General features: G+C 43.1%; 2 long non-coding RNA genes across 3 annotated transcripts; both read right to left on the reverse strand.

Annotated features, from left to right (window-relative positions):
- Positions 1-1,032: 1,032 nt before the first annotated feature.
- On the reverse strand, positions 1,033-5,828 carry LOC306943192. Its single transcript, XR_013792366.1, has 6 exons — positions 5,709-5,828; positions 5,310-5,414; positions 3,739-3,870; positions 3,437-3,589; positions 2,347-2,466; positions 1,033-2,236 (listed from the first exon to the last, which is right to left on the reverse strand). It is a non-coding gene; the product is annotated as an uncharacterized lncRNA (long non-coding RNA).
- A 1,546-nt stretch (positions 5,829-7,374) lies between these two features.
- On the reverse strand, positions 7,375-12,170 carry LOC306912588. 2 transcript variants are annotated; one of them, XR_013788402.1, is made up of 6 exons: positions 12,075-12,170; positions 11,769-11,937; positions 11,027-11,158; positions 9,951-10,112; positions 9,057-9,176; positions 7,375-8,902 (listed from the first exon to the last, which is right to left on the reverse strand). It is a non-coding gene; the product is annotated as an uncharacterized lncRNA (long non-coding RNA). The 2 variants fall into 2 exon arrangements; XR_013788403.1 differs by having other exon boundaries at positions 11,769-11,942; positions 12,075-12,154.
- Between the last annotated feature and the right edge of the window lie 2,381 nt (positions 12,171-14,551).

Here is a 14,551-nt window from a genome sequence, read left to right on the forward strand (position 1 = left end):
CATGTTGACCCTGCACTGCTCTTTGTGTGACATGTTGTTTCCCTCTGAACCAGTGCAGTGTTACAGTACACCACAGACATTCTGATTGCTCCCTCAGACCAGAGCTGGTTTGGTGGGTAATATGTTATGTTTTGTTCATACAATGACTTGTTTTCAGGTTAAGTCGACCTTTTCTGGCAGTACTCAAATGTTCTGAGACGATGAGACGGACAGAGCTGTGGGAGATGATGAATGTGTTTTGTTGGAAGAACGTGGAAATGGCCACGGAATATTCGTGTGTGCCGGTATCGTTTGTGTTGTGAAATCATCTGCGTTGTGAAATCATCTGCTATATAACCTGAAGGCAAGCAAAGTGAAGTCAGCTAATAGCCGACTAAACTACGGACCAAGTCTCTCTTTTGGTTCATCATTGCTTTGTATGGCAATATCATTCTTACTCTTTGTACTTTTTGTATCATCTACTTTATCTTTTTGACTTATTCTCATTTTTGTATTATCTTCAAATAAACCTTTTCGATTAGACCTAATTGTTTTTGCCTCATTATCTACTGGAATATTGGTATTCTTCAATAAAATATATGGGCGTCGACAACCGAATATATACTGGGGGTCCTTGACATGGAAATGTTTGAGAACCATTGACTCAGACAGTTTGACTTTGATCAAGCATGCTTCCATATCAGAGTAAACATTGATGTCTATAGGATGCCTTCTGCTGTTATTTGGTTTATCCTCATGTAATCTCTTTGTATCTGCTTTGGGCTTGGATATCTGCCTGCCATGTTTTTGAATACCTTCATTAATTACATGGATTGTACTTACTAAATTGAGATTGACACATCACTAAGTTAAAATCGGTTGCACCACACAAACTATAGTTCTTACACAGAGCTTAGTTATTAAATATTTGAACATACCAACTACAAGGTGTACCTGTTGCAGATAATACATTTTATTTATGAATTGCTTTTCGAAACTGGGTTACAAAGCTCTTTACAATAGCAAGATAAAATACAGCCATAAGGGGGGGGGGTCTAATGTGAAACTAAACTACAATAAAACAAATTAAATCAATGACAAGGCAATTTAAAAAAAAAAAAAACTAAGCCAAAGGGCTGGAGATTTCTGCTGCTTGGATTGTAATATCCAATCAGTAAACCTGAATCATAGTGCAGCTGCAGGCTCTCAACATTAAATCACACTTCATACTTTTTGGGAAAGCTATGGCAAACAAGCTAACAATTAGGGGGTCAAGCATGAAATGCACCCTATTGTGTTTGTCATCGTCTTCCTCTTATTCCGCTGTTTGTTTTTGCAGTTCTGGCATAATAATCTTCTTGAAAAAGTAATACTGCAGGGTATTGTTTACAAATGTTGTCAAAAGATAATTCATTCAACTTTTGTTTAATAGAAAAAAGTTAGAAAGTATGACTTTAAGCATATAACTTCACCGCTTGGTGCTACCAGGATAAGGAGGCTAACATCACTGCTACCAGGATAAGGAGGCTAACATCACTGGTGCCACCAGGATAAGGAGGCTAACATCACTGGTGCTACCAGGATAAGGAGGCTAACATCACTGGTGCTACCAGGATAAGGAGGCTAACATCACTGGTGCCACCAGGATAAGGAGGCTAACATCACTGGTGCTACCAGGATAAGGAGGCTAACATCACTGGTGCTACCAGGATAAGGAGGCTAACATCACTGGTGCTACCAGGATAAGGAGGCTAACATCACTGGTGCTACCACCAGGATAAGGAGGCTAATATCACTGGTGCTACCAGGATAAGGAGGCTAACATCACTGGTGCTACCACCAGGATAAGGAGGCTAATATCACTGGTGCTACCAGGATAAGGAGGCTAACATCACTGGTGCTACCAGGATAAGGAGGCTAACATCACTGGTGCTACCAGGATAAGGAGGCTAACATCACTGGTGCTACCAGGATAAGGAGGCTAACATCACTGGTGCTACCACCAGGATCAAGAGGCTCACAGCGCTGTTGCTACCAGGAGCGAGGTTATGTGAAGCTTGAAGACCCGAAGGCTTGATGTTTGTAGGATCAACAATGTTGACGCTGTTGCACAAGTCACCTTCACAGCAGCGTATTGTAGAATCTTCAGACAGGCTAATGTTCATCAACATGTTTAGGAGGGCTTGCACATCGCCGCACATGCTCTTTGTGGCACAGCCGATCCTGTTCTCGTTTTGGACTCCATTATGTTCTACCACTGTGAACACAAAACTACATATTACTGTCTGTGCATAATACTCCAAGTACACGAAAATAAAATGAATAAAGGTTTTTCAGGTAAACCGGAGGGCCATGCAGTCTCATTACCTGAAATGCAGCGGTCCTGATCCCCTACGCACGATAACGCTGTCTGTGTGTTGCTGCAGTCCTTTGGATTTGTGCAAGTGTAGCACTTTCTACCATTCTTAACCAAGCTGTCGCTGTTAACTGTAAGGTTTACAATTTGATAAAATTATTAATAATTGAACACCCATGTACAAGAGAATACACATTTTCAACGTGCCGACAACCCACAGGACAGCTATGCAAACCTTCCACCAATACTTTTAAATTGTTACATTTGATTCAAGGATTAACGGCATGTGACAAGGTTTCAATAAGCTCTCCCATACAGCTCCTGGTTCTCTCAACAAGCAATACGAAAATAATAGCCAGCACTCCAAAGTCCTTCTTGTAGGCCTACTTCTAAAGGCCTATTCGTACTCGTACTCGCTGATGAGGTGATCACTGATGAGGTGATCACCTCATCACTTAAAAACTGGAGTATGCAGGTGAGTTTTATGGTTAAAACATTGAGAGCTTCTGCTCTGCTCTGCTATCTGCACTTCAGACAGTGTCTGCTGTGTTATGGGGTAGCTGTGGAAATCCCTATAGTCCGCCATGCACAGCGACATCTCTCTCTCTCTCTCTCTCTCTCTCTCTCAGTTTTGTCTAGCCCAGGGGCACTTCCCCTTGGGAGGGAAAATCCGGCCCTGATGAGCCTTAATTCATATATGCAATGCCGAAACATGTCCATATATGCTGTGCGTGCCTCTATGAATTAAAAGTACCAGAAGGACTTCGGAGTGCTGGTTATTATTTTCTTTGTGAGCCGTGCACCCGGCAAATTGCATTATACAGACTGATGTGCTCGTTTAATTGTGTTCTCTCAACAAGCACTAATGTAACCTAAGTGATCACAAAAGGATCTGTGAAACGGTCAAATCGGCTGTCTGTGACATCATTTGAAGTATCTTTAATCATACTGGTGCAGTATTCCATTCCTTCACAACATAACCAATCTTTTTTTCCACCATTCGCTACATTGTTTATAGTTTTTTTAAACTTTTTTCCCATCAAGTATGAAGAATAAACACACATGTAAACCATAGACACCGCAGGTAGTGTTGGTACTTACAGTCTGTATAGTTAACGTTGCAGAGGTCAGTGGAACAGCACTTCATGTTCTCATAAAAGTGTTGGTTTCCAAAGTACACTGTGCCACTAACGCACTGATCAGCTAGCAAACAATTCTTCATATTATACCCCTTACCACTGGGGTATGGCTCCACTGAAAACAAACAGAATATTAGCTTCAGACTAATAATGTCTTCATCATACTAGAACATCTGCTCAAGATAACTTAAAGGTGACTTTGCAATGTATTTTATATTACAAGAAAAAAAGGCACAGACCATAGTCTATGCCTCTATCACATACTGTTATGTGCCGTGACTACCAATCCAGCGCAGTGGTGAGATCCAGGACAAACTATTTCTTTTCCTAGTTCGTCATAGTAGCAGTGTTCTGAAGGCGTTCCGTCCCCGCATGCATAGCATTTCAGGGCATAGGCTGTGAGACAACAGGCAGAAAATATCACACAGGTTACACAGCTGGAAAAAAGGTGCGCTCCTCCTCAGAGCGTACGTAGGTCTCTGCCAGGTCAGGTTGCCTACCTAGGGCCTGCTAACTTTGGAAGGCAGTTAGTTATATAATTATATATACTTAGCTTAGGGTATTCCTATAAAGGGGGAGTGGTTAACCAGGCTAGGGGGCGTTCCCATAGAGTTATATAGAGACGTCACCAGATTTCTCCTCCCACCTACTTGCATTGAGTTGCTCACCCATGCAGTGCATGAGGCGATATGAATGAGTACCGTGTGTGTGCGGTGCGCACACTGCGAACGAGCCATGAACGACCGCCGCTGGTGTTGTGTATTGGCTCGGCGCTTTCATGTGATTGGCCCAAATGCCGCTCGAGCTGCAATACCACTTTCGGCCACCATGTCTTTTTCGCTTCAATGTTTCCTCTTGGTGACGTTTCCATTAATATTCTAAGGCCCTCATTTATCAATTGAGTGTAAAATCTGCCCCAAATTCGAGCGTCGGTTTTGTAGTACACCCACGTCGCCATGGCATTTATAAAGTGATCGCAAACAGCTGATCCTTCCTTAATTTCATTCCTAGCAGTGATAAATGTGACGGCTGAAATCAATCTGGCACGCCCTAAGAAATCAAGCCTCACCCTCGTTTTTGCGACATGCACAACTGCAATATGACCAAACAACTCATGGATACCATGGTTACACGATGTCAAAAAGCCAATAAAAAAGTTTCCCCCGCTTGCCTTGCTGCCCGCCTCACCTCCCCCTCTCATACACACACACACACACACAGACGCACGCACGCACACGCAACTTGCAAGCACAGGCATCGCAAATCCTCTGTAAAAACGGTATGCGCTCATGCAAAACACTGTTTAAATGGCTTAAGCATCTAAACTTGCAACATTGTTTTAATTGCGCGATTTTAATTGCTTGTAAAGTTGGTAATCTCCTACCAATTTCATATGACACAAAGACACATCGTTGATGTAGGCCTATTCCTTTTTTTTTTTTTTTACATGTAGACCATATACATACAGTTTTATATTAACATTTTAGGAGTGAATACATATGTTTCGATGTCTGTGTGATTTTTGTCCTGGCTCACGTTCAAGTTCAAGGTTTTGCGGAAATGATAAATGCACCCATATTTTGGCGTACGCCACTTTGATAAATGAGGGCCTAAGGGCGTACCGCTTTGCACTGAACTGGTCTCTGAGTCTACCCCAAGGAGACCTCTCTGTCGTCAACACCGATGTTCTGAGGTGTGTTTACTGTACACATGGATGTGGACACACACACACACACACACACACACACACACACACACACACACACACACACACACACACACACACACACACACGCACACACGCACACACACACACACACACAAGAAAGACTTACCTTTAGGGGAAAGCGTGATCCCAATGATCAGTAAGAGCAAATGCATGATGTTCTGGACTGGGAGGTTCAGCTGTTAATACGTCTGTGTGACCCCGTTCTCTTCACCTAAAACGGAAGGATTGAGTGAATATCCCACGAAACAATCAACCAAATAAAAATACCTGACCATTAACCACATAACCAGGCACAATATACCCAAACATATTATCACTTGTTAACAAACAAGTTCCCAACCTAAACATTATCTGCACTATTTCACAGACATTCTGACTAGTATGGTCAAGCTTTGCATCAATATAAACAACTGAAGCTTCAGTACATTACTTTATTAAAACAACTAAAATGTATATATTAAAAAGGAAATGAGAGATATCAACGTATCAAGCTATCAACACTCACATCAACACCCCCGCTGGTAAGTTGGCAGGCTAGAATTTTAGGGTCAGCTGTGTCTCTTCTGCTTATTCCTATGGGTTTATTCCCTGAGATCACGTCAAATGTGCTACAATACTGTTACTAGATGACTGTAATCTAATAACAGGGTTGAGGCGCTGCACGTCGACTAAAAGTAAAAGCCACCTTCTCTCTCAGTGTTCTGTTCACTCCCCTCATTCCCCTAACCAATCACACAATCCCCCATATGCAATGGTTACATAACCGTGTGTGTGTGTGTGTGTGTGTGTGTGACTGTGTGTGTGTGTGCGTGCGTGCGTGCGTGCGTGCGTGCGTGCGTGCGTGCGTGCGTGCGTGCGTGCGTGCGTGGGTGGGTGGGTGCGTGCGCGCGCGCGCGCGTGCACGTGCGGGGGTGGGTGGGTTTCTTGGCCTTCCTGTTGTAGGCTTTTCTTCAGTGTTTAGCTGAATATGTGATGTGCAGTAGGGATTTGTGAATTACATAAGTTCAGTCAGACAACTCACGAATAGATTTACCAATATTTATTGTAGAATGAGAATATCATAATATTAATATCATATGTGTGCATATGATATTAATCTTGGCGTTCGGCTCTGCTGCATTTTCTCCCTGCTCGGCACAATTAAACACCATCATAAAACATTAAGAGCAGGGAGAAACCCCCCATGGGGAACAACAGATAGCAGAGCCCACTGGTGGTGCAACAGGCGCATACCAACAGTCCGGGGAGGATGACAGCAGGAGGATGACAGCAGGAAGGGCAGAGACTGAGGTGAGCTTAAATAAGGCAATTGGTCAGTTTAGTCATCATAGGCATGTAAGAATGAACATGAGTGTAGTACCATGGTAATACGCATACATGTATATATGCGCCCATGGGCATGGCATGAACCCCCTCGAGTATATCTGACTGAACTAACTCCGCAAGCTACGTATCATGTGGGGCGACAGCGGGGAGAGAGATTTCTCAAGAAGTTCAGTCACACGAGAGAGACTCGGAGTAGAGTCGCTGCTTCTTCGCCTGGAAAGGAGCCAGGTGGTTCGGGCATCTGGTTAGGATGCCTCTCGGGCGTCTCCCGGAGGTCCTCGAGGCACGTCCCACTGGGAGGAGACCCCGGGGCAGACCAAGGCGCAGTTGGAGGAAACACATCGACTCACTGGTCTTGGAACGTCTCGGGATCTCCCAGGAGGAAGTCACAAATGTTGCTCTGGAGAGGGAAGTTTGCCCTCGCGACCTGACTACGGATAAGCGATTGAAGATGGATGGATGATTTCCGTGCTATTTTATCTCTGTTCACTAAGTGTGTGTAATTGTCTCAGCCTTAATCCGTTCTACTTCTGTTAAGTATTTTCTGTTTCTATCAGGGAAACCAAACCTAGGTAAGATTTGGGGTACATAAGCTACATTAAATTTTCATCTTGCAGGCATTTTATATTAAACCCACTAGAGTGTGCAAGTTATTTTCATTATTTAATTTGGCACTCACCAGTCCTTATAGTTTTCCCTGTTCACTTGTAAATAAAACACTTAATTTTATCCAGGATATAGTCTTTATTTTAATTTTAAATACATCCACATTTGTGGTGGAATAGGCAAATATTCTGCTGCCTTAACTCTAACATGCACAATGTTCTATGCCAGTTATTCAATCACATAATGTATACAGTACGTCTTTATAAAAGGCTTGCATAAGAGACAGTTATGTTGAAAATAAACAACACTGAAGGAGGACTCTCTCGTCTCATCGTCTCTCCTTGCTTCATTTCATCAGCGTGTTAATCACAGAACTGTAGTTGTAACATTCAGCCATCAATGATGGGATCATTTCCTCTCACCTGGCTGTTGTTTACAATTGAGTCTATACCTATGGGCAAAAAATGAAATGGCCTATGACTCCCCTGTATCTAAACTGCAGGGTCCTTTATCTCCCGAGGGCATTTTGGAAAACAGTCAGAAAGTCAGAAATGGTCAACAACGCTGAGGAAGATTTATTATGACACAGGCAATTTCCCATTAGCCTGGCTAATAAGCCAGACTCAAATCACACTGTGTGGTATTTGAGTCTGGAGATGCTGTGTATGGATCTTGTTTCCTGGGGGGCGGGTTCAAACATTTTCTCTTTGACGCAATTGGTCAGAGCTACTGTCAGTCAAAGGTCTCAAGCATTGAACGTCACTGTACCAAAGCCCGCCCATATTGCATACCGTGTCCTGATTGGCCACACCAGTTCTCTGGTGTAGGAAATGGGCGTACAATTGAGCCTCTCCAGACCGTAATCCGCCAGCAGGCAATTTTTTTTTTGCCAACGGCTGATTCGGTCTGGCTTATTAGCCAGGCTAATTTCCCATGGCCCTATAGGGACTGCGCATACAAAGTTGTACGCAGATCAGTGCAGTTATAAGTAAAGACTGGCCTGTTATAGCGCCACCATGAGGCTAATTTGAAAAATGTCAAGTGGCATTACTTCCTCAGCCTATTGGGGACAGTTTCACCACAGTCAGAAGCTGCATTCATGATTTGCGGCATTTTGTACAAAGCGGGCAACTCCTGCAAACTTTAGATCTTAGCCAATCAGGATGGAATATGAGAAATCAAACAGACCTGTCTATCATGTGTACAGATGTGCATGAAATTTGGATACATTCTCAAGGAGTAATATCCAAAAATGTGTTTTGCATAAGTCTGCCTCCTGGTGGAGCTCTGAAGCAAACAATCAGGTGCTCACCGAGGATATATAAAAAGGTAATCAAACAGGATCAAACATGCAAAAAAAAAAAAAAGAAAACAAAGAAAGAAACAAAAAAACGGACAATCCAGGCACTCAGGAGTAAAAAGGAGAGAAAGCCATAATTATTTTTTAAGGCAACCATGCCTTAATGAGTGCCTGGATCGCAGTATGTCTTTAGCCTATAAATAACATGCACTATTGCTACAGGAGCATGAGGCCAAACATCAATGATGCTACCAGGAACAGGAGCCTTCTAGGACTTGTAGGATTAACAGCAGTGCTTGTAGCTGTAGTGATCTTGACACCGTTGCACAATGCATCTTCACAGCAGCTTATTTTAGCATCGTTGGACACTGTAACATTAATCAACATGTTTAGGAGCGCTTGCTTATCTCCACACAAACTCTTTGTGACACAGCCGATCAGGGTCATGTTTTGGCCTCCATCGAGCACTGTGAACACAAAAAACCCATATTACTATCTGTGCTGCATACTCGGGAAAATAATTTACTTTTGAGCATCCTTCAGAGCTGAGGACTGTGTAATATTAAATATAATATTTGCTCAACTGGAGAGGCAGTCATATGAAGCCATAGGCTGATCTACCTGACATGCAGCGGTCCTGATCCCCTAAACACGATAATGTCTTCTGTGTGTTGCTGCAGTCCAGTGGATCTGTGCAAGTGTAGCACTTCTTACCATTCTTAATCAAGCTGTCGAGATTATCTGTAAGGTTTACATTTTTGATATAATTATAAAATAATTAATAACAATGTCTCAAACCCTGAGCACCATGAAGGTCTCCAACAAAACATACATATACATACATGTTTTCAACTTGCCGACAACCCACCGGACACAGTGGCTAATTAAACCATGTGTCACCAATACATTCAATTTGTTACTTGTTTGATTCTACGATTGACACTATATTATGTTAAGAAGATGTTTTTATTTGTTTGTTTTTTCAGTAGTTTTAATAGTAAACACCTCAGTTGTTTTCTTATTTTTTTTCTTTCTTGGTTCAAGAAATGTTTTATTTTATTTATTTATTTACTTATTTCTACGATCACCATGACCGTGGGGAATTTCAGGTGCCATAGCGGGAGCATGATAAGACTGAAATGCAGGTACATTTACGGGTAGAGATATGTGTATAAAATAGACAGGTCTGTCAATATTAAAGTATTTTTTTGTTGTCATACAATTACATCAAATAATTTAGTATAGCCTTCGAAACTACATTGACACAATGCATTGACACAAAACAAGCCATGTTGGTGTTTGCATGGTCTCCACCCCTTATATTAGATGCATTTGTTTAATTGCAGTCCTATGTTTCAGTATGGAGAATAAACAAACATATACTAGACCAAAACCAGATTGTTTCACAAAACAAGGAAACATACATGCACATAATGTATTCTCCTTCATGCTATACACTAGTTATTACATTTAAGTTTAGAAGACACCACAGATGGTATAGGACCAGGTACTTACCACCTCTAAAATAATTAACATTGCAGAGGTCAGTGGAACAGCATTGATTGTTCTCATAAACGTGTACGTTGCCAAAGTACACTGTGCCACTGCCATTGATGCACTGATCAGCTGGCAAACAATTCTTCATGTTGTACCCCACACCTTTGGGGTATGGTTCCACTGAAAACAAACAGAACATTAGCTTCAAACTAATAATGTCTTCATCATACAAGAAGGTCTGCTCAAGGTAACTTTGTAATCTATAACCAGGTACATGAGAGGTTAATAACTATAGGGGTGGGACGATTCACTTACTTTCGGATTCGATATGATCTCGATACCTAAGGTGCCGATCTATATTGCGATTCTTAATCATACGATTGTTGCGATTCGATATTACAATTCTCCCCCAAGTTACTTATCTTTGGGGGGGGGGGGGGGGGGGGTAACCTGACTCCGCCAGATGGGGCAGCAGAGAGTACACTGGGTTCCCCCCTCCTGCTCCCATCTGGGAACAAGGCATACACAGTGCTGCCTTGATCCCGCCTCTAGCTGCCGCTGATTGGCCAGGCCGTTTTGTGGCCGGGCATCAAGTCTGCCTGAGAGTTCCCAGATGGGAGCAGGAGGGGGGAACCCAGTGTACTCTCTGCTGCCCCATCTGGCGGAGTCAGGTTAGGGGGGGACACACACACTGGGAAAGAGTTGGATGGGGGGAGACACGCAGGATCGGGATTGGGACTCCAACCCGCGACACGCAGTCAGGCAGCTGGATCACCAGCCTAGGTGCCCGGACCGCTAGGCCCAGCCCGGGCATACTACAGGGTTTTAAAACAATTATAATCACTATAAACCATGACAAGTTGAATCATACACTTCAATGCAACCAGATAATAATGTCAGGTTTCTGACGTTATTCAGAATAAAACAAATATTGCTGCTGCTGCTGCTGCTGCTGCTGCGACTACTACTACTACTACTACTACTACTACTACTACTACTACTACTACTACTACTACTACTACTACTACTACTACATATATACTACTACTACTACATATCAAAAGGCACAGGATAGTCTATAGGATATGACATACCGTTAGTTGTTGACACAGACATTGCCGTACATTGCTGGGATCCAGGACAGAGCTTTTCTTTTCCTAGTTCTTTATATTCACATTGGTCTTTAGCTCCACCTTGCCCACATGCATAACACTTCAGTGCATACGCTGTAAGACAGCAGAACATGTCACACAGGCTACAGTTGATTAACTAATATCAACATCACACATGTTCATTGATCATTGTACGTACGCGTATGCCATCATGATTCAAAACGTTACAATCCGTGGCTTAGATTTTTGCATGTGAGTGAGTGTGTGAAAAATAAAATAGTGTTAAACATAATATGTACGGTATATACATCACAGTCATTGATTTGCTTTAGACCATATCATACATGGCAGATTTTATGCACTTTTTGAACAAAGACAATGTATTCATTGGACTGTAATTATAATAGCAATGCACTGCATGCATGTGAAAAAAGGCTGAATAGGTTTTTGTTTTGTTCACAGCACAGATGTCGTACATTTGGCCACACTGCCAATAAAATACTATTGATATTCACTCTAGTTTAAAGAAACGCATGCACGCGCACGCACACACACACACACACACACACACACACACACACACACACACACACACACACACACACACACACACACACACACACACACACACACTCTCTCTCTCTCTCTATCTCTCTCTCTCTCTCTCTCTCTCTCTCTCTCTCTCTCTCTCTCTCTCTCTCTCTCTCTCACACAAAATACTTACCTTTAGGGAAAAGCATGACTCCAATGATCAGTATGAGCAAATGCATGATGTTCTGGTCTGGACTGAGAGGTTCACCTGAAAGACTGAGTAGGGTTACAGCTGTTAATCCTTGTGGTGTAACCCCCTTTTCTTGACCTCTGACTAGTGAAGACACCAGGCACACAGCAACCTTCTCTGTTTAGGCAGGGCAGGGACCAATGGAGACAAAAATGTGGTCAGGCCAAAATAAACCACTCCAGCTCCTAAAGATAACATAAATGAAAGTCATTATGAATGAAAGACATACAGTAAGCTATCAACACTCACATTAACACTCCGTCTGTAAGTTGGCGTAGTTAGCTGGTGATAAGAAACAAAGAGATACCGCCAGAGGGCTTATGTCTATGTTTCCCCCAAGTTCACATCAAATGTGCTGCAGCCAACACTGTTTACATGAATCTATGGTTGGGGTGTGGCACTTCATGAAACATTACAAGCCCAACCCTCTATATCAGCTTTCTGTCCCCTCCCCTGACTCCCCCTAGCCAATCACATAAAGCACTACGTACTACTTGTGTGTGTGTGTTCGTCCTCTTATCTTCAACAACGGCATGCAGGGGAGGGGAAGTGGAAGTGGAAACCGAGCTACACTTCCTAACCATCTATGATCTGTCCATTGTACCAAGACATCAGAGACACATACTTCCCACAGATTACAACCACACACAGAGATTTTGAAAACATGACCAATGACAAAAAACTCCCATATCTGCTGGGCGAAGTACAACAATGTGCAAACACAGCAGCAAGATTCGTGAGTTGCTGTGATAGGAGAAGGATATCAAACGGAACACAACCACCCTAAAGACTAATCATTGTGTATATTCCTGCACTATACCTGCATCCAGTGATCTTGGTACATAGAAATTGATCTATTGAAGATTCTGACTTTCAAATGTACATATTTTTTTGTTTTGATTGTATTGCTGTATTGTTGTATTGTGCTTTCTGCTTTGGCAATGTAAACGTATGTTTTCTCATGCCAATAAAGCCCTTTGAATTGAAAATTGAATTGAATTGAGTGGGCCAGACCAGTCCAGCTATTAGGGAAGGCTGGCCTGCTCTGTGTTGATGCAGGCTAGGGGAGGGGAGTGGGCCAGTCCAGCTAGTGAAGAAGGCTGCCTGGCTCTGTGTAGATGGAGAGCGTCAGGAGCCGCTGTTGGCGGTACCCTGGGAAATGAATCCCAATCAACGGGGAGAGCGGAAACCAGTGATTGTTGCATCTGGATCTGAGTGGAACCAGACGAGACCTGTAGTGTACTGTGTAGACAGCTGGACTGTGGCTCTGCTGTTTAAACAGAAAGGATTCCTGTGGCTGTACAGTTTCAACAGAATGATCCTGGTACCCTATACAATCATGTATGAACCTGTAGGGTTACACCCTACTGTAAAGCTCTGTTTAAGAATGGAATGTGTGTGTGTGTGTGTGCGTGCGTGCGTGCGTGCGTGCGTGCGTGCGTGCGTGCGTGCGTGCGTGCGTGCGTGCGTGCGTGCGTGAGTGGTGTAGCCAACTGGACTGGTGGCCTGGGGGCCAAATGCGGCCCGCAGAAATTCAGAATACTGATATATTATTGTGACCGCAAGTCGCATTTACTATGAAATTCCCGTCAGTCACTCATTATCCCCATACATGGAAATGCCTGTCAGTCACTCAATAGGAATACCCCCATATATGGTGCCCAGGTTCTCCTGATGTCATAGAACCCAGCTGTTCTGACATTCCATATGTTGCAGCTGGCGAAAACTAGTTCTCAGAAAACTAAGGCCCGGCCCTCATCAAACCCTGTACTCTCAAGAGAATGTCCCCTCCATATATGGAGCAGACCTGCTAACTAAATGCATTTGAAAGTTACATTTACAAATTTACACATGTATTTTTACTTTACAGGATTCCAATTCAAAAATAGCAAAAATAGCATTGAGTGATTTCACTTAATTCAAATATCACTTCTTTTTTTGTTTAGTTGTGATAATCCTCCCTACTATAGAGTGTGCTGACCATAAGGAGTTCCTCCCTGACCCCAGTTAACCCCTGGGGTAAAAAAAAACCCTTAGGTTCGTTTTTGGTGGCCCAGCCTTCATCCAATCATGATAGAGAGGTGCCTTCCGTCAATCATGATCGAGCGGGGGCGGGCCTTGGCCTTGGTGTGCGTGCTGTTGGCCTGTCGCGTGTCCCCCTTACGGCCAAGCTACACCAGGCTTGTCTCGCGCGTTTACCCTAAACGCGTGGCCCGCACGTGCGTTTTTTGAGTGGTGTAAACCACTCCTACAACTGGCTTTTGTGTGCAGAAAAAAATGAGCATGGTTGCTATGTTCAAAATAATTTCTGACGTAATTAAATCACACCCGGGTGAACTGGATGACCGTAGCAACCATGGTCATTTTTTCTGCACAAAAAAAGCCAGTTGTGAAATCACATCCGGGTGTGATTTCATTACGTCAGATCAGAGCTGATCAGGCTATATAATACCTTACCTTATATAATTACGTCAGACATTACGTCAGACCACAGCTGATCATGCTATATAAAACCTTACACCACTCAGTTCACACGGGTGTGATTTTTTATGTACGTATGCTTGGTTGGTATCAACGTCCAGTATATAGGCTATACCACCCAAGCACACGTGCATACGTCCCAACATGACCACAATACTGGCGCGCTCTGCTTGCTGCTACAGACTTTCAAATCTCAGCCTCTCTGTAAAACATTGGAATTAAATACTAAATCGGGTTATAACTGG

The sequence above is a fragment of the Electrona antarctica genome (genome assembly GCF_951216825.1).
Source record: "Electrona antarctica genome assembly, chromosome: 19".
Classification (NCBI taxonomy): Eukaryota; Metazoa; Chordata; class Actinopteri; order Myctophiformes; family Myctophidae; genus Electrona; species Electrona antarctica.